The sequence below is a fragment of the Ananas comosus genome, linkage group 21 (assembly GCF_001540865.1).
Source record: "Ananas comosus cultivar F153 linkage group 21, ASM154086v1, whole genome shotgun sequence".
NCBI lineage: Eukaryota > Viridiplantae > Streptophyta > Magnoliopsida > Poales > Bromeliaceae > Ananas > Ananas comosus.
In genome coordinates, this window is record NC_033641.1 from 652,034 (window position 1) to 678,260 (window position 26,227).

The 26,227-nt window shown below is 36.2% G+C and overlaps 1 protein-coding gene and 1 long non-coding RNA gene across 2 annotated transcripts in view; one reads left to right on the plus strand and one right to left on the minus strand.

Moving 5' to 3' along the window:
• LOC109726183 (bidirectional sugar transporter SWEET14-like) overlaps positions 1–26,227 on the plus strand; it is a 94,454-nt gene that overhangs the window by 6,044 nt on the left and 62,183 nt on the right. The window lies entirely within an intron of this gene.
• The window catches only part of LOC109726185, a 2,412-nt gene continuing 2,203 nt past the window's right edge, over positions 26,019–26,227 (minus strand). The window contains exon 3 of the long non-coding RNA XR_002220435.1: positions 26,019–26,125. This is a non-coding gene — a long non-coding RNA (uncharacterized LOC109726185). The remainder of the gene's footprint in view (positions 26,126–26,227) is intronic.

Below are 26,227 nucleotides of genomic sequence, written 5' to 3' on the forward strand. Positions count from 1 at the left end.
CCTCTTAATAGGATTGATAAAAAACGAAAAAAAAAAAAGAAAAAGAAATGGTTTCATTCATTGATTGAAACATTTGCAAAAAAAAAAAAGAGTCAGTGGTGGATTCCTTTTCATATAAGGCTTGTTCACAATCCTTCTCTCTTTTTTGTTTTTTTTTTTTTTTTTGAGAAATAGGTAGCACACTACCCGCTTCGTTTATTTCATTTAGAAATAAACTTAGCTGGAAATGTGAATCAATTAGGATTCGAACTTGGGTCTCGGGTACCAACCACCAAGTCCTTTGCCATTTGCTCTAGGGACGGTCGGTGTTCACAATCCTTCTCATTAGCTATATTATGGACTTAAGTTATGTTTAGACTTTAATTACACTATGCCACACAACACTTTATAATTTTTTTTGGCTAAAATATAAAAAAAATTTTCTATAAATACCTAGCGTTTCACTTTTTCTCCTTGACATTCAAAAACGTACATTTTGCCCTCTAAAAAAGTTTAGAAATATTTTCAGAAAGTTACAGCAATAATGAAGTGTTAGAGAAAAATTCAAAATCCTCTATTTTATTATTTTAACTTATTAATCTTAATTTGTTTTTATTCTTATTATATATATATATATATATATATATATATATATATATTGTTAACGTCCTTTAAAACGGACGTCCGCTCCGAGCGCGGACGTTGCGCACGTACGCGCTCCATGCGCTGACTTCTCATCGCCCATGGTTTCTGAGGCGGTTTTTCTTATTTTGTTTGATCTTTTACCATTGGGTGTCGAAAGAGTCTCCGTCAGTCCCCATCACAATTGTGCTCGTAGGAGGAGAAATTTCAGTCGTACTTTGGGGTATTATTTCCGGTTAATGCCGCACGTAAGGACGGAAATACGCCCTAAGGCAGTGCCTCACACGCTTCCGGATAAGATCAAATCTTTATTGGAATATTTGCGTCTATTTGTAAGTTCGATTTTAGCTTTATCATAAAATTAGTTAGATTTTTAATCACAATCAGATTTTCTGTGCGGTATTTGTTCTAACATGAAGAATGCAAAATGACCAAATTACCCTTACTTATCCTTTAAGGAAAAAAATAAATTTAATATTTTTTTGTCATTTTCAAAAATATTTTTGGTATAAATTATAAAAAATGGACGTAATAGTGACAAAACCCTGACAGAGGAGGGTTAAATACATCAACTTGAAATTTTGAGAGGATAAAATATAGATTTTTAAAAGTCACAGGAAAAAAAATAAAAAAGCATGTATTTAGATAAGAATTTTCTACATTTTAGACTATGTTTTTTTACTTTTTACACTACTATTTTTCTTTTCAAAAGCACTTCTCAATTATCCCTTTTTTTTTTTTTTTTTTTTCAATCTCTAAACTATAAGCAAATTACTGGTTAAAAATGACATAACATATATTCAACTCATTTTGAGATAAAAGTAATAAAATACATAAAACAACAAAAAGGTACTTGAAAATAATTTAATAGAAGTTTTCATGAATCCATTATGGATATTTATTTTACATTATTTTTACTATTTAACTAGCATAAAACAAAGTTGTCAAATTTTATCAAAAACAATAAATTTGTTAATAGTAATATATATATTAACAAGAAAAAAATAGTTGAGTAGTGTCTAGGAGAAAAGAAAATAGTAGAACAATAAAATAAACTTTATAATATAGGATAGAAATTAATAAAATATAATAATACAATAATATTTTTACAAAAATAATAAACTATTGTAATTAAGTCTTAATTCTTATTTGTACATCATCAATTTGCCGCCGGAGTAATTTGATTACCCGATTAGAGTTTTAGTTTACACGTTATCACTAGCCAGTGGGAGTGAAAACGGTCTAATGCAGTCGACATTTTTTGACAAAATCATACTGGCATCCATATTATTTTTCGACGCGGATATATACCAGATACTAAATTTTCATTACCATATCTGGTAAAAATGAATTCGGATTAAGATATAAGTCAGATTTGCATTCAGATATTATTCAGATAGTCATATATAATAATATACATATATAAAAATAAACTAAAATGTGGTATTCTTAGGATTTGGAATAGTCCTATAATGAGATACAAGAGGGGCTAAGTTTTTTAACTCGACTATAGTATTTTGGGCAATGAATAAACTCAAGAAGGTAACAGGATTAAGCGTGCTAGAGCTAAAATAGTTCTAGAATGGATGATTCCCGAAAAGTGAGGCATCACATAAAATTAGAAGGAAAAAGACAAAATAATTAAAGATTTATAGTCATGTTCAAACTCCATATACAATTTTAACATGAGAATTATAGTAAAATAAATGGAGAATACGGTAGAAAATTACTTTATCTCCCTACAATACATTAATATCTCTCTTTTATTTTTAAGGGATGAAAACCGTTGAATACGATCAAATTTCTTAAAAAATCATATTCGCATCCATAGTATTTTTCAATTTTTTTTAGGTACAAAGTTAGATACGAATATATATCGAATGCTAAATTTTAACATGAGAAATAATTCGGTACTTTATTTTATAAAAAAATATAAAAGTTCTTAACTGTTGATCGATGGAGAGTAAAGATATAATTTTAACATATAGTAGATAAAAGGGTTATTTCATTCGAGATTATTTTATAATTAAATTATGCAAAATTTAAAGAAATTCTTGATTAATATCCTTAATTTTGTATTAATTTTAGGAATTGATTGACATTCCAAATTTAGGCATTTATTTTAGAAATTTTCACGTTTCTCTCCTTTAGGCATTAATTTAAATTATAGTAATTTTAGAAATAGTACTATTTCTAAGAACGTTGAATTTTAAATTTTAAAAATTTTAAATTTAAGTTAGAGAAATTTTGTATTAACTTATAGCAGGTAAAAGAATTAGTTATTGGTATTATTTTTTAATTAAATCATGCAAAATTTAAATAAATTTTGCCTTGAACTTTATCCAAACCACTTTGGGCCCTACTAAGTACTAACCATGAATTTATACTTAATTAGGGTTAATTACACCAATGGTCCCTAACCTTTACACTATTTTTCAATTTGGTCCCCAACCTTTTTTTTTTTGCAATCAAGTCCCTATTCTCTTGATTTCATTTCAATTAAGTTCCAGTCGTTAGATAATTGTTAAAATTGACGAAAAATGCCACGTCAGTGTAACGGAGGCGCCATTTCGGCGCCACGGAGGCGTCGTGTCAGCGCCACGGAGGCGTCGTGTTAGCAGATTGCAAAAAAAAAAAAAAAGATTGGAGACCAAATTAAAAAACGGTGCAAAGGTTGAGAACCAATGGTGTAACCTATTAAATTTATAAATTCAAAAAAAAATAATTTAAGATTTAAATTTTAAATTTTAAATTTTGATTTTGGATTCAAATTTAAATTGGAATTCAAATTCCGATTTTGTATTTAATTTTAAATTCAAATTCACATTTGGAATTCTAAATTCTAATTTAATTTCAAACTTCGATTTGAAATTTCAAATTCAAAATGTGAATTTGAATTCGAAGTTTAAATTCAAATTTAGAATTGAAATCAAATCTTAAATTCAAATTTAAATTTTGAATTCAAATTTAAAATTTAAAATCAAAATTTTGAAAATGATTTTAAATTTAAATTCAAATTTTAAATTTAAATTTCGGTTTCAAAACTTTCAGTTTAAATGTAAATTGAAATATCAAAATCAAAATCAAAATCAAAATCAAAATTTTAAGTTTTAATTCAAAATTTAGATTCAATTAAAATTTTAAATTTAAAATTTGAATTTCAATTCAAAATTTTAACTCAACTTTAAATTCAAATTTAAAATTCTAATTTCTCGTTAGTTTAAAATTTTAATTTTAATATTATTTTTGAATTTAAATTTAAAATTTTGAATTTTATTTTTAGGGACTAAAATGAAAAACGTGCAAAGTTTAGGAACCTAAATTAACATGCAAAAGGTGCCAAATAGGCGGTGACGTGGCTATTTCCGTTAATTTTAATAATTTTTTTAAGAGTTGGGACGTAATTCTAATAAAATCACAAGTTTTAGGTACTCAATTGCAAAGAGAAAAGGTTGGGGACTCAAGTAAAAATTGCTGCAAAGTTGACTACCGTGTAATAACCCTTTATTCTTACCAGTAAAACCGCGCTTCGCTGCGGATAAATAAAACTTTAAATAATTAATATATAATTACTTTAAATTTAAAATTTATTTTTAAAAAATAAAATATAATAAAAAAAAATGTTAACTTCTCCATATTAAAATAGTTGCTAACTCAAAATTCAAAACTCAAAACATTACTCTTTGTTCATGAAAACCAACTTCAAATTATATGAGATCAAAACTAAGGAATGGAGATAGAAGCTTAGCTTTTGAAGCTTTGATTATCTCTTGAAAAGGTAAAAAATTATTTTTAATATATTATATTTTGGGAAGATAAAAAAATAAAAAAAATTTGATGGGAAAGAAAAAATGCAAAGAGATAATTTTCTCTTAAAAAGGTGAAAAGATTCATTTTTTTAATAAATTTATTTTTTGTAAGATGAAAACGCAGTGAACAGAAAAGAAGAGTTTTATTTCCATATATATATATATATATATATATATATATATATATATATATATATATATATATATATATACTATTTATTTATTTATTTTCTCTTTTTTCTTCTACCTTCTCTTTGCTTTTTTTCTTTTTTTTTGTTTTGCAAAAAAAGATATGGATGACTCCTCTCTCTTTTCCTCTTTAACAAATAGGTAAGTCTCATCATTTTTTAATCTAACTCAAAATGTCATGAAAAAATTTATAGGGTAACTTTAGAGTAAGCAAAGAAACAACACTCCCATCCCTTTTCTTTAATGTCTTTTCTTGCTCCCGAAGCAACCAATCCTTGAGAGGTTACGACTCCGGCTTCAGGGTAATGGCAACAGGCAGATGGTGTTGATGGTGCACGCGGCGGCGTCGATTGGCGTGGCTCGGCTTAGTAGCTCGGGCGGCGATGCAGCGGATGCTGCTCGGGCGGCGTCGGCAACTTGCCGATGGATGTTGTTGGCTTAAATAGGCAGCATCCTCCTGTGGCGGAGGCATGTGGGCGAGGTCATGTTCGAAATGGCGTGAGGCTGGGTTGGGCCGAGTCATGTTCGAAAGTGCGTGAGGCCAGGTGGGGCCGAGTCACAATCGAGACCCGGGCGCTGTTTCTGTACGCTTTAAGTGAATTGGCTTGCGTATTTCTAACAGCTCGAGCTTTTGGGATTAATGGTTAGCGCCAACGATCCGACAAGTGGTATCAGAGCCAGAGGTACGGTTCGATTCTTGCATGCTGCAAATGTGGCAGTGTGCTGAGGGGGGATTGTTGGCTTAAATGGTCAACATCCTGCCTGTGGCGGGAGGTCATGTGGGCCAAGTCATGTTCGAATTGGCTGAGCTGGGTTGGCCGAGTCATGTCGAAGTGGCGTGAGCCAGGTGGCCGAGTCACAATCGAGATCCGTGGTGCTGTTTCTGTACGCTTTAAGTGAATTGGTTGCGTATTCTAACAGCTCGAGCTTTGGGATTAATGGTTAGCGCCAACGATGCCGACAGATGCTTGTGCCGACGGCGGCTTCAGCACGCGTGGGCGACGTCGGCGGGTACGGCAGCGGACAGCGCCGGGTTGGGCTGACTCCGGGCGGCGTTGGGCGTCGTCGACGGTGGACGCGGCAGCGGACGTGGTGGATGCGGCAACGGGTGGTGTTGGGCGTCGTTGACGGTAGACGCGGCAGCGGCGGCGGCAGACGCGGTGGACGGGGCCTCGGGCAGTGACGGCGATGGGCAACGACGGGTTTGGTAGACGTGGCGGCGGACGCGGTGGATGCAGCGAGTACATCAACGGACAGGGAAGGGAGGAGGAGGAGCGCAGTTCTTCTTCTTTCTGTTTTTTTATTTTAGTTTTTATATATATTCTTCTTTTTTTTGTTTAATCCTTATCTACTTTGTTTCTCTGGTACCCTCTACCTTTCTTGTACGTTCTCTTTATTCTCTATCTCATTTTTTTTTTTTAAAGTAAGCAAACAACTGTGGATTGTGTGCGATATGGAAGACCTCCCCTCCTGCAGCATTGTTCGCCGATTCTCTGTACGATCCTCCCTTGCAGTATGGAAGACCTCCCCTCCTGCAGCGTTGTTGGCCGATTCTCTGTGCGATCCTCCCTATTTATTTTTAACTCTCCTCCTGCAGCGTTGTTCGCCGATTCTCTGTTTGATCCCCTCTATTTATTTTTAACGTTCTTTCTTCTACCTTCTTTTGCTCTTTTTTTTGCTCTGTTTTTTTTTAAAATTTTGTTTTGCAAATCGAAAATGTGGATGACCCCTCTTTCTTTACCTCTCTTTTTTTCTCTTTGTTAAAAGAGATCTTGGATCTCTCTCCCTTTCATTCTCTCTTTCTTTATATATATATATTATTTTTATTTTGCTGTTTGGAAAGAGAGAGAAGGGGATATTGATGCAACTTTGAAAATTTCTTCGTCAAACCTTGGGAAGGACAACCTTGAGAAGAAACTATATCTTGGGAAGGACAACCTTGGGAAGGAACTATATCTTGACCAAGATCCTCCATTTAGACTAAGATCCTCCATTTGAAAGTAAAAAAGTGCAGATAGACGTGGAAGCATGAAAAATTGCCACGTACACCTTAAAGAACTGTCAAATTATGTATTTGTAAGAATTTTTATTTTGCTGTTTGGAAAGAGAGAAAAGGGGATATTGATGCAACTTTGAAAATTTCCTCGTCAAACCTTGGGAAGGACAACCTTGAGAAGGAACTATATCTTGGGAAGGACAACCTTGGGAAGGAACTATATCTTGACCAAGATCCTCCATTTAGACTAAGATCCTCCATTTGAAAGTAAAAAAGTGCAGATAGACGTGGAAGCTTGAAAAATTGCCACGTACACCTTAAAGAACTGTCAAATTATGTATTTGTAAGAATTTTTATTTTGCTGTTTGGAAAGAGAGAAAAGGGGATATTGATGCAACTTTGAAAATTTCCTCGTCAAACCTTGGGAAGGACAACCTTGAGAAGGAACTATATCTTGGGAAGGACAACCTTGGGAAGGAACTATATCTTGACCAAGATCCTCCATTTAGACTAAGATCCTCCATTTGAAAGTAAAAAAGTGCAGATAGACGTGGAAGCTTGAAAAATTGCCACGTACACCTTAAAGAACTGTCAAATTATGTATTTGTAAGGATTCTAGTATTGAAGCAGAGAATATAAAATAATCTTTTTTTGATGGCACAGATTTGTCCTTGCTTATAATATACATCTGTAGTTGAAAGTGACATAAAATTAAAGTTTGTATTGTTAAAAAAAAATACAAAATAAGATTAAGGTCAATTTTTAATTTCCTAAATAAATAAGTTTTTAAATTTTATTTACTATAAAATTAATCTATGCTAATAGAAAATAAAACTAGTTAAATTGATTTTAAGTCTGTCAGATTTTTAATATGACTTTGATAAAAGAAAATTCATGTTGTTTGAATCAAACTGGATCGGTTCACTAGTTCAATGGTTGATCCGACGGTTCGAACAGTTCAAAACTATTTTTTGACAAATTCGATTCAAAGGGTTGTACCAAACCATTTTATTTAACCTAGTCACGATCAACCATGCCCATGTTTTAAATTATTGACAAATACCTTTCGTTATGAAAACTATTAACACCTATTATTTTATTTTATTTTTTTTTGTAACCATACTTTCTATCATAATTTTGCGTAAGGATTTAAGCTTAATTTTGTTTACTTAAAAAATTATTTGATGACTATAATAAAATTTGTTTTTCTTTCCTCCAGAGAGGGTAATATTACCACCTAATATATGAAATAGTAAAAATTTGTAAATGCACTTTTCAACTGTATGCAACTAAACAAAGTATTTATAACTGTAATATTTTTTACTATATCCAATTAAACAAGGTGCATGAAATTATAATTGTTATATTTTTAACATCATGGATCTTTACCTATACTGTATTTGTAATTAGATCGAATCAAATAATCTTGAATAAGATATACCTACTAACTGTTCTAGCAGTATAATGGCTCTTGCATATTAATGTGAAAAATAGAGTGAGGCTACTATGCTTTTGGAAGTACGGAGCCTTCCGTGTTTTTAGGTCGTTTTCGATGTTGCGACTTTCGAATCGTCGATCGGCTCCGTTAAACTTGATCTAGAGTATTTGAAGCAGCTAGAAAATAAATTTTATGATTTTTCAATATCATTTGCCTAGTGATCGAAGGGGCTCAAAATCAATAATTTTAATGGCCGTAACAAGCCATTTGCAAGTTTAACGGTGTAGAAATATTCAAATCACGTAAAATTTTGATAGAAAATTCTTTATACTATATAAAACAAGATCAATATCTTTGGTTTAAAATTTTACTATCATATTATCACGTTTTGTAAGATTTTTATTTTCAGCCGTTGATTTTGATCCCTTCGTTCACTAGGCAAATAATATCGAAAAATCGCATAATTTATTTTCTAGATACTTCAAATACTCTAGATCAAGTTTAACGGAGTCCATCACGATTGAAATGTCGCATATATAAAACTTGATCGGAAAGATATAGCACGAAGGCTTCTGTCTTTTCAGGTAAGCACAGTAGCCTTAGGGTGTTTGCTAGCTTTTAAATAGCGCATTTAGGCCTGAAAAGTTGATTTTTCGGATCTATAGAGCGTTTGGCCAAACTCACTTTTAAAATTTCTATTGCTGCCATTATAGTAAATCAGAAAACTTGATTTGAACCTCAGAAGTATAAGAGAAAAAAGCTGTTCTTAGAAAATTGATCTGATTTTGGCATTTAAACATAAAATTTTATTTTATTTTAGTTTTAATAAATATAAATTAATTTCTTAATTTCAGATTCATTTTAACTTTTTTAAATTTTAACTTTTAATTTAAAATTTGAAATATAGTTTAATAATTTTCAATTCTAATTTAATAATTCAATTCCTCAAATTTTAGATTTTAAAATTTAAAATTTATTCAAATTTCATATTCCAATTTTCAAATTCAGATTAAATTTTAATTTCAACATTTCAAATTTCAGATTTTTAAAAGTTTGATTTTCAAATTTTTCAATTTTGAAATTCAAATTCAAATTTTACATTTCAAATTTCAAATTTAAATTCAAATTTTACATTTTAAATTCCAAATTTCAAGGTATAATTCAAATTTTCAAATTTTAATATTTCAAATTTTGACAATAGATTTTAAAATTTTAAATTGTGTATAAATATTTAACAATTTTAAATTTTGATTATAAATTTTAATTCTTCAAATTATAAAAAAAATTTTTTTGCCCCAAAGTTTTTAAAATTGTAAGAATTTTATTTTAATTTCAAAATTATAATATTTTAAAATTTTATAATTTAAAATTTAAACTTTTGAATTTTTAAATTTTAAATATTCAAATATTTTAATTTATTAATTTTAAATAATTCAAAATTTAATTTTATATTTAGAATATTCAAAATTTAAATTTTATATTTTAAATTTCATGATATATTTTTAAATTTAAATTTAATTTAGTTTAATTTAATTTTTAATTAAATTTAAATTTTAAATATTTAAAGTTTATAAAAATTTAAATCAATTTTTAACAAATTATAATAGCTCAAACTAGCTTTTCAAAATTTTTAATTTGTCTAAACTAGCTTTTTAAAATCACTTTAGAAAAAATCAAGTTTTATCTAAAACTGCCCGCCAAACCTCGTATAGCGCTTTAAAGCAAAATCACTTCTCCAAACAAAATTCACTTTTTTCAGATAATCACTTTTCAGAAACTAGCCAAACATGGTGCGCTTATCGTGTAAAATAATATGAAAGAAAAATTAACAATTAGCTTCAAGTATATAAAAAGTAAAAATGTTGACTAAAGACAAAAAGAGTTTGAATCATATTGATTAAGCGAAAAAGAGTTGAATTATGCAAAAAAAGGGCTTTTTTGATAATAATAACCCTCTTACAAATTCAAAATTGTGACAAAATAATTTCGTCAAAAAAAAAAAAAAAATTTTATTTGATAGAACTCTAATTCCCTTTTCTTCGCTCACCAGTGAGTCGCACGTCGAAATTGTACTTTAATAAGATCGGTGAATGATTTACCGATCTTTTCCATATTATATTAATGAAGCCGGGAATGTTCACCGTTTTCATATATATATATGAAGATAGTGAATCATTCACCGTCTTATCTGGTCATCTCCGTTTCTTATATCTGTGTTTCACTCGTTTTCAATGCATCAGTTCTGATCCTTAGGGGGTGTTTGGCCTAGCTTAAATAAAAAACAAAAAAATAAAAAAAAAAAACTGCGTTGCTTTTTAGGCTGATAAAGTGATCTTTCGGTTCAATAGAGCTGTTTGGCAAGCTCACTTTTAAAATTGATTCTGCTATTAGATCAGAAAATCTGTTTTTGAATGCATCAGAATCTAAAAGCCCAGAAAAAAAAGTGCTTCTGAAAACTGATCTGATTTTGGATTTAAACATTCAAAATTTTATTTTTATTTGAGTTTTAATAATTTAAATTTAATTTAATTTCAGATTCATTTTATTTTTAAATTTAACTTTAAATTTTAAAATTGAAATATAGATTTAACAATTTTAAATTTTAATTTTAAATTTCTACAATCTCAAATTTTAGATTTTAAGATTAACAAATTTTATTTCTTAAATTCTAAATTCCAAATTTCAAATTCAGTATTTTTAAAATTTTAAATTTTTACAAATTTCCAAATGTTCAGATTTGTAAATTTTCAATATTTTCATAATTTCAAATTTTAAATTCAAATTTTTCAAATATTTAATATTAAATTTCAATTTTTAATTCAAATTTTTAAATTTGTATAAATTCCAATTCATTATTTTTAAATTCTCAAATTTCAATTTTATTTTCAAATTTTGACATGTAGATTTTAAATTGTATAATGTAAAAATTTAAATATTTTTTAAATTGTTGATCTACTAAATTAATTCTGCAAATTATAATTTCAAATTTTTAAAATTAAAAATTTTTAAATTTTTAATCTCAAATTATAAATAAAATTTTATAATTTAAAATTTAAAATTTAATTCTTAAATTTAAATATTCAAATCTTAATTTAATTAAATATTTCAAAATTTAAATTTTATATTTAAATATTCAAAAATTTAAATTTTAATGTTTAAATCTATGAGTGATTTAAAATATTTTAAATTAAAGTTTTATATTTTAAATTGTTAAATATTTAAATTTTAAGATTTCTATATTTTTAAAAAGTTAATATGTCATGAAAATTTAAATATATTTTTAATACTTAAATAGTTTTTCAAACAGCTCTTTTCAATAATTGTATAATTTGCTAAACAGCTTTTTAAATCATCTTAAGAAAAAATCAATTTTATCTAAACCTCCGTCCAATTAACGCTCCTATAGCTGTTAAGGCAAAATCAACTCTCCAAACCAAAATTCACTTTTTCGTAATATCACTTTTTCAGAAATATAGGCCTAAACTAGCGCTTTACTTCGTGAAAAATATGTGTAAAGTACCAATGCCTCAATATTTAAAGTAAAAATCGTATTTATCCTGAAAGGATCAAAAAGATTGACATATCCTTGAAGGACAATATAAGAGTTTACATTAGCAAAAACAGGCTTTTTATTTAAATAACCCTCTCAAATTCATAATAATGACAATTAATAATTTTCTGTCAAATAATTATTTTGAGAAAAAACTAACCCTTCTTCGCCACGTGAGCCCAGTCGAAATTTTACATAAATCGGGAATGATCACGCTTCAATTATATATAAGAAGTGCGTGTGAATGTCGACGATCTCATATATATATATTGATGATTATGAATCATTCTAACGTTGCTTATCGGTTCACTATCGTTTCTATTATCTGTATTCACTCGAGTTTCAAAGCACAGTAGCCTTTAGGGGTGTTTGGCCTCGCTTTTAAAAGCGATTTAGGCTGAAAAGTGATTTTCGGCTCAATTAGGCGTTTGGCACTCCTTTTAAAATATTGATTCTGGCATTTTAGAATCAGAAAACTGATTTTGAAGGCCTCAGAATCAGAAGCAGAAAAAAGCTGCTTCGAAAACTGATTCTGATTTTGGATTTAAACATCAAAATTTATTTTTATTTAGTTTTAATAATTAAATTTAATTTTAATTTTCAGATTCATTTTTAAATTTTTTAATTTTAACTTTTAAATTTTAAATTGAATATAGATTTAAATTTTTAATTTTAATTTTAAATTTCAAATCTCAATTTTAGATTTAAATTTAAAATTTTATTTCAAATTTCTAAATCCAAATTTCAAATTTCAATTTTAAAATTTTATAATTTCAAATTTCAAATTTCAGATTTTAAAATTTCAATTTCAAATTCAATATTTTTAATTTCAAATGTTAATTTTAGAAATTTAATTTTAATTCAAATTTTAAATTTTAAATTTCCAATTTCAAATTTAAATTTCAAATTTTAAATTTTAATTTCAAATTTGACAATTTAGATTTTATAAATGTAAAAATTTAAAATTTTTAAATTTTGAATTAAAATTTTAATCTTCAATTATAAATTCAAATTTTAAAATTAAAAATATTTTAAATTTAATCTTCAAATTATAAATATTAAATTAAATTTTAAAATTTAAAATTTTAATTTTAAATTTTAAATATTCATATTTAATTTTTAATTTTAAATATTCAAAATTTAATTTTAATTTTAAATATTCAAATTTAAATTTTATATTTTAAATTTCATGATTATTTAATAAATTTATAAATTAAATTTTAAATTTTAAAATTTTAAATGTAATTTTAAATTTAAAGTTTAAAATTTAAATATATTTTTAAAATTAAATAGCTTTCAAACAGCTTTTCAAAATTTTTAATTGCTAAACGCTTTTAAAATCACTTTAGAAAATAATCATATTTATTCTAAACTCCGCAAACGCTCTATAGCTTTTAAGCAAAACACTTCTCCAAACCAAATCACTTTTTCAGAAATCACTTTTCAGAAATTCTAGGCCAAACAGCGCTTACTCGTGAAAATATATTGAAAGTACAATAGCTCATATATAAATAAGGTAAAAATGTATCTTTGAAGGGACAAAAAGATGTGACATATTTGAAAGACAAAAAGAGTTGAATAGCAAAAAAGGGCTTTTTTATAAAATAACCTCTAAAAATTCAAATTGACAAAATAATTCGTCAAATTTTATTTGAAAAACTAACTCTTTCGCACGTTGGCGCACAGTTCGAAATTTTACATATAAAGTGATATCACCGCCTTCACATATATATAATGAGCGGAATGGTACCGTCTTCATAATATATAGTTTGAGATAGTGGAATCATTCACCTGTACTTATCTGTGTTCACTCCTTTCTATACTGTGTTCACTTCCGTTTTTCAGAAAGCACAGTTAGCCTTAGGGTCGTGTTTTGCCTAGCTTTTAAAGCGACTTTTAAGGCTGAAAGTGATTTCCTAATAAGAGCGTTTGGACAACTACTTTTAAAAGCTTATTCTGCCATTTAGAATTCAGAAAACTGATTTGAAAAGCCTCAGAATCAGAAGCAGAAAAAAGCTTGCTCTTGAAAACTGATTCTGATTTGATTTAAATCATCAATTTAATTTTATTTTTATTTCTATTTTTAATTAATAAATTTAATTTTAATTTTCAGATTCATTTTAAATTTTAAATTTTAACTTTAAATTTTAAAATTTGAAATATAGATTTAAATTTTTAATTTTACATTTAAATTTCAAATCTCAATTTTAGATTTTTAAAAATTTAATATTTTATTTCAAATTTCAACATCCAATTTCAAACGTTTCAGATTCTAAATTTTAAATTTCAATTTCAATTTCAATTTTAATTTCAAATTTTCAATTTCAAATTTTAATTTCAAATTTCAAATTTTTTAACATTTCAAAATTCAAATTTAAATCAAATTTTAATTTTAAATATTCCAATTTCTAAATTTTAAATTTCAATTTCATAATTTTAAATTTCAATTTGACAATTTGAATTTAAAATTTAAATGTAAAATTAAAATTTTAATTTGAATTAAAATTTTAATCTTTTCATTAAAATTTCCAATTTTTAAATTAAAATTTTTTAATTTTAATCTTCAATTATAAATTAAAATTTTATATTTAAAATTTAAATTTTAATTTTTACAGTTTAAATAGTTGCAATTTTTAATTTTTAATTTTAATATTCAAAATATTAAATTTATAATTTAATATTTCAAATTTAATTTTATATTTTTAAATTTATGATATTTAAAATTTTTAATATTTAATATTTTAAATTTTAATTGTAAAAATTAAAATTAAAATTTAAATTTTAAATTTAAAGTTTAAAATTTAAATATATTTTTAAAATTAAATAGCTTTTCAAACAGCTTTTCAAAATTTTTAATTTGCTAAACAGCTTTTTAAAATCACTTTAGAAAAAATCAATTTTATCTAAACTCCGCCAAACGCTCTATAGCTTTTAAGCAAAATCACTTCTCCAAACCAAAATCACTTTTTCAGAAATCACTTTTTCAGAAGCTAGGCCAAACAGGCGCTTACTCGTGAAAAATATATGAAAGTACAATAGCCTGAATATATAAAAAGTAAAAATGTATTACTTGAAAGGACAAAAAGAGTTGACATACTTGAAAAGACAAAAAGAGTTGACATAGCAAAAAAAGGGCTTTTTTATAAAATAACCCTCTAAAAATTCAAAATTGACAAAATAATTTCGTCAAAATTTTATTTGAAAAACTAACCCTTCTTTCGCCACGTGGGCGCCACGTCGAAATTTTACTATAAAGACGGTGAATGATTCACCGCCTTCACATATATATAATGAAGGCGGTGAATGGTTCACCGTCTTCATAATATATATGTGAAGATAGTGAATCATTCACCGTCTTATCTGTGTTCACTCCGTTTCTATATATATATTATGAAGGCGGTGAATCATTATATATATATAAAAGCGGTGAATCATTCACCGTTTTCATAGCAAAATTCTGACGTGGCACCCAAGTAATGAAAGGAGGGTTATTTTTCCAAATAAAATTTTGATAGGGTCATTTTCCAAATTTCAAAATTTTGGAGGGTCATTTTATAAAAAAGCCCGCAAAAATGACAGGTAGTTTGTTTGTACAGAAGGAAAAGAAAAAAAATAAAATAAAATAAAATTCTTTCCTCAACACATGAGAGATGGGAATGTTGAATTTTTATTACAAAGCAAAACACCTGGCAATTTATTTTGGTATCATTTTCAGCAATAAAACATCTGAATCCATATGCAATAATATTAAATATAATATAGAAGATTATTTGAATTTGATGCAGAAAAACAAATTTTCTAATTTTTAAAATATTTATGTTGTACTCAAATAGTTTCAAAAATAATAACTTTTAATGGCTAACATCTAAAATAAAGTATATTTGATACTGCATGGTTGCTGGATAAATTATATTGCAAAATCGCGAAATTTGGTTCTTAGTAAGTTTAAATGGCGAAGATAATATTTAACGGCATTGGTCGTTATGTAATAATTTAGATTTATATAAAAGAAAGGGTCTCGCCACTAAGCACGGGCCATAGCCAGCAGGTGCAGCAGTTTTTATATTATAATTTTAAGAAAAAAGATTATTTCCATTTAACCAACCATCCCTAACGCAGTGGCAAAATATTTGATGGTTGTCATTCAAAGTCTCAAAGTTCAAAGCCCAAATGCTCTACATTTTCAGCTGAAATTAAATTTAGTTAACTAAATATTAATTATTATTAAATTACTGTGAAAGTAATATATTAGTATTGTGATTGATTATATGACAATAATTAAGATATTACAGTGATGCAACATTATTTAGTTAATTAAATTAGATTGTTGTGAGATTTCTGGTGTTTAACTGTGGAGGCTTGTCGATAGCTCTGGAGAGTGTCGGGACAAGTCCGAGTCGCGTTGGCGTCAAATAGACGCAAAACGGACTCCGTGCGACGCGATGGCAGCTTATCTCAAAGAATTCTGCAAAACAGCAGCATTCTCTGCTTGCTGTACCGGTACAACCAGCGTGGCTGTACCGGTACAACCATCGCGCAATGGCTCAACTGCTCTCGGGTTGGCTCTTGTACCGGTACAGGAGCCCGTGTACCGGTACAATGGGGTAGGTAGAGGGCTATTTGAGTAATTTCTCTCCCTCGTTTGTGTCACCCCTTTTTCCCTCAACCTATATACAGAGTAGAGGAGTTGAGAGAAGGGTTTAGTGTTCCTTCTCTCTCTCTAGTCCCGGTTGTGAGCAAGGAGGAGAGCTTGGTTGGAGTTTCGTCGTCGACGTCGCGCCGCGGGATCGTTCGAGCACGTATTTGACGCCGGGGCATCGCGAGGAGACCGGGCGAGCGTGCAACTTCGCCGTTCTTGACGTCGCACCGGTGCTAATCGCTGTCGAGGTGAGTAATTCAGCCTTTCCTTGGATTTTGGGCAAGTTCTTACTACTTCAACTCGGAAAGATGTTGTTTGCTGAAATCCACCGTCGACTGTTAGTATTTCAGCTCGTTCTCGACGTAGGAGCATCGGATTTCGACGAGGCTTGGTTCGTTGGATTCGGGACTTCGAGAGGAATCCACAAAGCCCTTACTTGCGAATTTTGGTGAAGGTTAGCTAGGTCGAAATCCCTTTCTTCTCTGCTGCTGTGGATTTTGGACTGAATTGAGGAATTTTGGTGTTTTTAGCTTGGAGTTCGCTCGATTTTGAGACTCGGGCATTTTTGGTCGATCCAGCAGTTGGTGTCGCAGCCGGGGGGGTTCCGTGCTGCCAGGAGCTAGCTTCTTGAGATGGGTTACATCGGTTTTACTCCTAAGTTCACATTCGTCGACATGTGTAGTTTCGATTTTTGGATAATCTGTTCTAACTCAAATTCATGATTTAAATGGTAGATTTCATATCTAAATTTGGAGCATGTGGTAATAAATTGAATAGGTTATACATGTTGGACTTGAAATTGAATTAGGAGAAAACCTGCGATTTGGACATGTCACTTGATTAAACTGCCTGATTTAGCTCTAGGAGCCGTTATTAAATTGTACTGTCGCAGTATTTTCGAGACGAATACTTCAGGTAGTTTAGAGTATATCTACACTCGTGCTGTTTCACCGAGGGGATTTTATAGGGTCGTTCAGGCTGTTCCGGATAGTAGGGTGCCGTTGAGGTTGACGGTGGACCCGTATCGCCTTTTTGGCGACGGATTGTGCCAAGTTCACGTTACTTGTTGGTTGTTAGACCAGTTAGAGTCGATTTCTTGACTTTGGTTTTTCAGAGCCTGTTTGAGCTCGACAGAGATACGCTGCATACTCGGTTGGGTAGCTCCCACGAGTACCACTCCGGAGTCAGGCTTTATGCTTTCGCGTTGGTGTCGCTCATGCCAGTTGGACTTGCTCTCCACGGACCAGTTAGTGTGGATGGAGCCTGATAGTCGCAACGGAGTAGGGACGGGTGTATTCACAGTCCCGGAGACGGGTATGCTTACAGTCCCGATTGGATTGGGTTCGAGTTGACATTTCCTACAGTTGGTTAGTGTAGAGCATGATAGTGTACTGATCGGTAGCGGTAGAGTTATTTTCCTGCTTTTCTGACTACTCTTGCTCCCTTCTGTAGACTTAGTGGGTGGACCGATATTGTTTTGGGCGGTACCCACTGAGGACTACTTGTTTTTACGGTAGTTCTCACGCCCAGTTGTTACCTATGTTTTCGCAGAGCCACAGGTTTCGGCTGCTGCGCCTTCCGCGGATCAGGATCGAGGCAAAGGCGTCGCGAGCTAGAGCCCTACCCGACTGACAGAGCTAGAGGCACCCTACCGCAGGTAGTTGTTTTACTTCGAGCTTATGTATATAGTACTTAACTCGCCAGTGCGAGTAATGCTGTATTTTGGTTTCTGAACTATGTATATGAAGCTCAGTTGGTTTAGCTTTTGTTTATTTAGCAGCTATATGCTACTGTTTGTAGTATTGCTTATCTACAGGTACTTTTGACGCTTCGTATACAAGGAAAATTTCTTGTATACGGCGGATTTATCGGCGTGCCCGGGGAACGAGACATCCGGGGCGTGACAGATTAAGTTGGTATCAGAGCTTTGCTATAGGTCGTTGGGACCTAGGAAACCCTAAGTTGGCAAACCTTAGAAAGCAAGACGCGAGAGGCGTAATTTAATTGCGAAAGTTATTGATTATTGGTTCTAACTCCTCCTAGAGTGGAGTGAGTGACTGAAGGAGTTCCTGTTTTGGCCTGAGAAATTATGTTGGCTGCAGACGACATAATTTTGGAGGAAAACAGGGACCGCCTTCCAGACTTTCGTTGATTGGGTCGAGAGTGTTGTGTTGTATCTGACCCCGATTTGTTCATTTTAGCTATGTATCGTCGTCGAGGTCGACCGTCGTTGCGAGAGCGTGCCCAGTTGGCGCGGGATCGTGCGGGATCCCCTGAGAGACCTTAGCAGATGGAGCAGAGTACTCGACAGGAGCAGGGTGACAGACCGGAGGCGAGTGCACCCCCTGTTGTGGAGCCGAGTGCGCGACCTGAGGCTAGCGCACCCCCGGATCTGAGTGCACAGCTGGTTGCCCTGACTGAGGTGACGAGGCAGCAGGGGGGGTTGTTGCAGAGGTTGTGTGAGAGGATATCTCAGTCACCGAGTTCAGCACCGAGTGTACCAGAGCAGACTATTCTACCACCGGCTACTCCAGTGACCATACCAGCGGCAGCAATTCCTCCGTCGGCAGCAGTTCCAGTAGCGCCAGTTGCGCCGGTTAGGGGGCCAGTACCGTTGACTGAGGTCGAGCAGGAGCGGTGGACGGAGAGGTTAGCTCGTTTTCGGCGATTTGACCCACCGATCTTCGATGGTAGCGGCACTGAGGCCTGGGTTGTTGAGGGATGGGTCAGTGCGATGGAGAGGTTATTTGAGGATCTGTTCGTTCCAGAGGGGGAGCAGGTACCACTGGGAGTACACTGTTTGTCAGGTGATGCACGTGATTGGTGGCGGAGAGCGAGGTGAGACCAGGGACTGGTGGCGGCGCAGCTAAGGTGGGATGAGTTATATGGAATGTTGTATGGGATGTATTTCCCCAACAGCATGAAACAGAAGATCGAGAAGGACTTGAAGAGGATCCAGCAGGGTGAGCGGACAGTTCAGGAGTACGTTCGGGAGTTTACTAGGCTCCTGAACTGTGTTCCGTTCGTGGCCAGAGACGAGGCACATAGGGTCTACTTGTTTGAGCAGGGTTTGAGACCCGACCTTTTCAGGTTCGTTAGGGCGCAGAGGTCGAGGACTTTGGATGCGTCCATTGAGCAGGCATTATGGGAGGAGAGAGGAGAGGTGTCGCTGAGGGAGAGGACTCAGGGGCCGGGACAGAGTCAGGACAGGAAGCGCCCAGCTCCAGACGACGGAGGTCAGTCGAGTAGCAGGCGTCCACCGAGGCCTCCATGATCGCGTTCACAGGGTCGTGGGTTCTCGGGGCGTCAGCGATCCAGGGACTCTCGTCAGAAGGGACAGCCAGAGAGGGCGCCGCAGTGTGTGATCTGCGGAGGACCACACTGGCCCAGACAGTGTGAGCAGAGGGAGGGCCGGTGCTACGGGTGTGGTCAGCCGGGACACATGAGGGCAGCTTGTCCCCGAGCAGCATCTCCAGCACCATCGTCAGCTTCAGCTCCACCAGCACCTCAGCAGACTTACAGAGCAGCACCGAGTTACCGCCAGGAGGATAGGTCGTCCATGCCGCGACAGGATGAGCGGCGACAGCAGGCTCCGAGTGGCAGAGTCTATGCAGCTCAGGTGGAGGACTCTACAGCAGCCGACCGAGTGGTGGCAGGTATCACTTTGATTTCTGGCATTCGTACTCGTACTCTTTTTGATACTGGAGCCTCGCATTCTTTTGTTAGCCGAGCATTTGCATTGTTGCATGGTCTAGAGTTAGGGGCATTGTCACAGGCACGAGAGGTGCAGATCCCGGACCATGTTTTACAGGTTGCAGAGTGTTGTTGGTCATGTCCGGTGCAGTTGGATTCGTAGGTTATGCCTGCAGACCTGTTGGTGCTAGGGCAGCTGCAGGACTTCGACGTTGTGCTCGGTATGGATTGGCTGGCACGGTACTATGCTACCATCGACTGTGGAGCGAGGACGGTGATGTTCCGCTAGCCAGGTCAGGAGGAGTTTACTTTCAGAGGCTGCAGGAGCACGCTGTTTGCCACCTGGATATCTTCGGCGAGGGCTCGACAGATGCTGAGTAGCGGGTGTATTGCTTTCTTAGCGACAGTTGTGGAGGTACCTACGGTGGCGCCGGGACTCGAGGATATTCCTGTCGTCCGCGAGTTTCCGGATGTGTTTCTCCCTGAGTTGACGACATTGCCGCCGGAGAGGGAGATTGAGTTTGTGATTGATGTAGTTCCTGGAACTGCACCAATCTCAAAGGTACCTTATCGGATGGCGCCGGCAGAGCTGAGAGAGCTAAAGGCACAGCTTCAGAATTTGATGGATAGAGGGTTCGTGAGGCCCAGTGTGTCACCTTGGGGAGCGCCGGTGTTATTTGTAAAGAAGAAGGATGGTTCGTTCAGGTTATGTGTGGATTATCGGGAGCTGAATAAGGTGACCATCAAGAATAAATATCCCTTGCCGCGCATTGATGATTTGTTTGATCAGCTGCATGGATCTTATGTTTTCTCGAAGATTGATCTTCAGTCAGGTTACCACCAGTTGAGGGTGAGAGCCGAGGATGTTCCTAAGACGGCTTTTCGGACTCGGTACGGGCATTATGAGTTCACGGTGATGCCTTTTGGATTGACGAATGCCCCTGCCGCATTTATGGATTTGATGAACAGAGTGTTCAAGCCGTTCTTAGATAGATTTGTGGTAGTTTTCATAGACGATATCTTGATATACTCCCGGTGTGATGCTGAGCATGAGGAGCACTTGAGGATTGTGCTACAGCTTCTGCGAGAGAAGAAGCTATATGCCAAGTTGAAGAAGTTCGAGTTCTGGCTACGGTAGGTCGCTTTCTTGGGCCACGTGATTTCAGCCGAAGGCGTAGCAGTGGACCCGAAGAAGATTGAGGCAATTCGAGATTGGCCTAGACCGACGACGGTTACTGAGGTACGGAGCTTCCTGGGACTGGCAGGATATTACCGTCGGTTCGTGGAAGGCTTTGCGAAGCTTTCCACACCCCTCACATGCTTGACACGGAAGGGGATTCGTTTTGTCTGGAGCGACGACTGTCAGAGGAGCTTTGACTAGTTGAGACTGAGGTTGACGTCGGCTCCTATCCTTGCCCTTCCTGTTATGGGCGAAGGATTTGTAATCTACAGTGATGCATCGCACAGTGGACTTGGTTGCGTGCTGATGCAGCATGGTAGGGTGATTGCTTATGCTTCACGGCAATTAAAAGATTATGAGAAGAATTACCCTACACATGACTTGGAGCTTGCCGCAGTGGTTTTTGCTTTGAAGCTCTGGCGGCATTACTTGTACGGTGAGCATTGCGAGATCTTCACTGATCATAAAAGTCTCAAGTATCTGTTCACACATAGGGAGCTGAACCTGAGGCAGCGCCAATGGTTGGAGTTACTGAAGGACTATGACATTAGTATTCAGTATCATCCCGGTAGGGCGAATGTGGTGGCAGATGCGTTGAGCAGGAAATCAGTGCAGAGCCTGAGTTTAAGGATTACTGAGCAGAGACCCCTACTCGAGGAGCTACAGCGGTTGGGACTCGATATAGTACCCCCTGGGTCTACGGCGAGGCTGACATTTCTTGTGTTGCAGCCCACTCTGTTGGATAGGATCCGCGAGAAACAGAGTGGAGATCCGTATTTGTTGAGGATTAGAGAGCAGCTAGACAGGGGGCAGGCTGAGAGATTTGCTTTGGACAGTGTGGGAGTACTTAGGTACAGGGACCGACTGTGTGTGCCTGTGGATCCTGAGATTCGAGCGGACATTCTGAGAGAGGCTCATTGTTTTCCTTATACGGTTCACCCTGGGGGAACCAAGATGTATAAGGATCTTAAGGCACGGTTCTGGTGGCCTGGAATGAAGAGGGACATTGGCAGATATGTGGCTCAGTGTTTGACTTGCCAACAGGTAAAGGCCGAGCATCAGATGCCTGCTGGCAAGCTTCAAAGTCTACCAGTGCCCGAGTGGAAGTGGGAGTACATCACTATGGATTTTGTCGTTGGATTGCCTAGAGCGCAGGGTGGCTACTACGCGATTGGGGTGATAGTGGACAGACTGACTAAGTCTGCTCACTTCCTACCGGTTCAGACTACTTGGTCCAGAGAGAGACTCGCGCAGCTATACTTAGATGAGATCGTTAGGCTGCACGGCGTGCCAGTGTCGATTATATCAGACAGAGACCCGAGGTTTGTATCACATTTCTGGAGGAGTTTGCAGACAGCCTTGGGTACACAGCTGCATTTTAGCACGGCGTTCCACCCACAGACAGATGGTCAGTCAGAGCGGACCATACAGATTCTAGAGGACATGCTGAGAGCATGCGTCCTGGATTTTGGAGGAGGGTGGTATCGACATGTGAGACTGGTTGAGTTTGCGTACAACAACAGCTATCAAACAAGCATTCAGATGGCTCCGTTTGAGGCGTTGTATGAACGCAGATGTCGATCCCCTCTGTTTTGGAGTGATGTGGGTGAGCGGAGGACACTTGGACCGGAGATTTTACTTGAAGCTGAGGAGAAGGTGAGAGTCGTTCGACGACACCTTTTGACAGCACAGAGCCGACAGAGGAGCTACGCCGATACCAGGAGACGAGACTTAGAGTTTCAGGTTGGAGATCATGTTTTTCTCAAAGTCTCGCCGTCCAGAGGGATACGCCGTTTTGGAGTACGTGGAAAGCTTAGTCAACGATTTGTTGGCCCTTTCGAGGTATTGGAGCGTATCGGACCGGTGGCTTATAGGGTAGCTCTACCCCCGCGACTTGCTGGCATCCATGATGTTTTCCACGTCTCAGCGCTGAGGAGATACGTTTTCGACCCCTCTCACGTGATTGACTTCGCTCCACTCGAGATTAGCGAGGATCTGAGATACGAGGAGCGACCGTTGCGGATTCTTGCTCGAGAGACGAAAGAATTGCGCAACCGGGTCATCCCGTATGTGAAAGTGCAGTGGAGCCATCACGATGAGCGGGAGGCGACTTGGGAGCCTGAGACAGTGATGAGAGAAGCTTACCCCTACCTGTTTGATGCCTGAGCAGAGATATGTTTCAGTTTTGCGGACGAAACCTTTTGTAGTGGGGGAGGATGTGAGATCCCTGGTGTTTGACTGTGGAGGCTTGTCGACAGCTTTGGAGAGTGTCGGGACAAGTCCGAGTCGCGTTGGCGTCAAATAGACGCAAAACGGACTCCATGCAACACGAGGGCAGTTTATCTCGAAGAATTCTGCAAAACAGCAGCATTCTCTGCTTGCTGTACCGGTACAACCAGCGTGGCTGTACCGGTACAACCATCGCGCAATGGCTCAACTGCTCTCGGGTTGGCTCTTGTACCGGTACAGGAGCCCGTGTACCGGTACAAAGGGGTAGGTAGAGGGCTATTTGAGTAATTTCTCTCCCTCGTTTGTGTCACCCCTTTTTCCCTCAACCTATATATAGAGGAGAGGAGTTGAGAGAAGGGTTTAGTGTTCCTTCTCTCTCTCTAGTCCCGGTTGTGAGCAAGGAGGAGAGCTTGGTTGGAGTTTCGTCGTCGACGTCGCGCCGCGGGATTGTTCGAGCACGTATTTGACGCCGGGGCATCGCGAGGAGACCGAGCGAGCGTGCAACTTCGCCGTTCTTGACGTCGCACCGGTGCTAATCGCTGTCGAGGTGAGTAATTCAGCCTTTCCTTAGATTTTGGGCAAGTTCTTACTACTTCAACTCGGAAAGATGTTGTTTGCTGAAATCCACCGTCGACTGTTAGTATTTCAGCTCGTTCTCGACGTAGGAGCATCGGATTTCGACGAGGCTTGGTTCGTTGGATTCGGGACTTCGAGAGGAATCCACGAAGCCCTTACTTGCGAATTTTGGTGAAGGTTAGCTAGGTCGAAATCCCTTTCTTCTCTGCTGCTGTGGATTTTGGACTGAATTGAGGAATTTTGGTGTTTTTAGCTTGGAGTTCGCTTGATTTCGAGACTCGGGCATTTTTGGTCGATCCAGCAGTTGGTGTCGCAGCCGAGGGGGTTCCGTGCTGCTAGGAGCTAGCTTCTTGAGGTGGGTTACATCGGTTTTACTCCTAAGTTCACATTCGTCGACATGTGTAGTTTCGATTTTTGGATAATCTGTTCTAACTCAAATTCATGATTTAAATGGTAGATTTCATATCTGAATTTGGAGCATGTGGTAATAAATTGAATAGGTTATACACGTTGGACTTGAAAATTGAATTAGGAGAAAACCTGCGATTTGGACCTATCACTTGATTAAACTGCATGATTTAGCTTTAGGAGTCGTTATTAAATTGTACTGTCGCGGTATTTTCGAGACGAGTACTTCAGGTAGTTTAGAGTATATCTACACTCGTGCTGTTTCGCCGAGGGAATTTTACAGGGTCGTTCAGGCTGTTCCGGATAGTAGGGTGCCGTTGAGGTTGACGGTGGACCCGTATCGCCTTTTTGGCGACGGATTGTGCCAAGGGCACGTTACTTGTTGGTTGTTAGACCAGTTAGAGTCGATTTCTTGACTTTGGTTTTTCAGAGCCTGTTTGAGCTCGACAGAGATACGCTGCATACTCGGTTGGGTAGCTCCCACAAGTGCCACTCCGGAGTCAGGCTTTGTGCTTTCGCGTTGGTGTCACTCATGCCAGTTGGACTTGCTCTCCACGGACCAGTTAGTGTGGATGGAGCCTGATAGTCGCAACGGGGCAGGGACGGGTGTATTCACAGTCCCGGGGACGGGTATGCTTACAGTCCCGATTGGATTGGGTCTGAGTTGACATTTCCTACAGTTGGTTAGTGTAGAGCATAATAGTGTACTGATCGGTAGCGGTAGAGTTATTTTTCTGCTTTTCTGACTACTCTTGCTCCCTTCTGTAGACTTAGTGGGTGGACCGATGTTGTTTTGGGCGGTACCTACTGAGGACTACTTGTTTTTACGGTAGTTCTCACGCCCAGTTGTTACCTATGTTTTCGCAGAGCCAAAGGTTTCGGCTGCTACGCCTTCCGCGGATCAGGATCGAGGCAAGGGCGTCGCGAGCTAGAGCCCTACCCGACTGACAGAGCTAGAGGCACCCTATCGCAGGTAGTTGTTTTACTTCGAGCTTATGTACATAGTACTTAACTCGCCAGTGCGAGTAATGCTGTATTTTGGTTTCTGAACTATGTATATGAAGCTCAGTTGGTTTAGCTTTTGTTTATTTAGCAGCTCTATGCTACTGTTTGTAGTATTGCTTATCTACAGGTACTTTTGACGCTTCGTATACAAGGAAAATTTCTTGTATACGGCGGATTTGTCGGCGTGTCCGGGGAACGAGACATCCGGGGCGTGACAATTGTAGAATTTGATTGTAACAAGTTAATTGTAAAGCTCGAGTTAGAAATTATCTATTAACTTATATGAATTCTCACTATTTTTTACCACCCGGCAAGTTGTTCTTCACCCTCACTATCATTTGACCCTTTTCATTCCCTTTATCAAACTTTCAATTAATACATCTAAACGTTATCATTATCAAATTTTCAATGGCAAGTTGTCTTTCACCGTATTTGTCACGCCCCGGATTACACGTTCCCCGGGCACGCCGACAAATCCGCCGTATACAAAGAAATTTCCTCTGTATACGAAGCGACAGCTGTACCTGTAAGTCAAACACTACTACGAACAGTAGTAAAGAGCTGCTAGAGAAAATAGAAGCTAAACAAACAGAGTTTCATATACATAGTTCAGATCCAAAATACAGAGCTACTCGCACTGGCGAGTTAAGTCAACTATGTACATAAACTCGAAACAAAACATCTACCTGCAGTAGGGCACCTCTAGCTCAGCACGTCGGGTAGGGCTCTAACTCGCGACGTCCTTGCCTTGATCCTGATCCGCAGACGGTGCAGCAGCCGGAACCTGTGGCTCTGCAAAAACATAGGTAACAACTGGGAGTGAGAACTACTGTAAAAACAAGTAGTCCTCAGTGGGTACCGCCCAAAACAACATCGATCACCCACTAAGTCTAC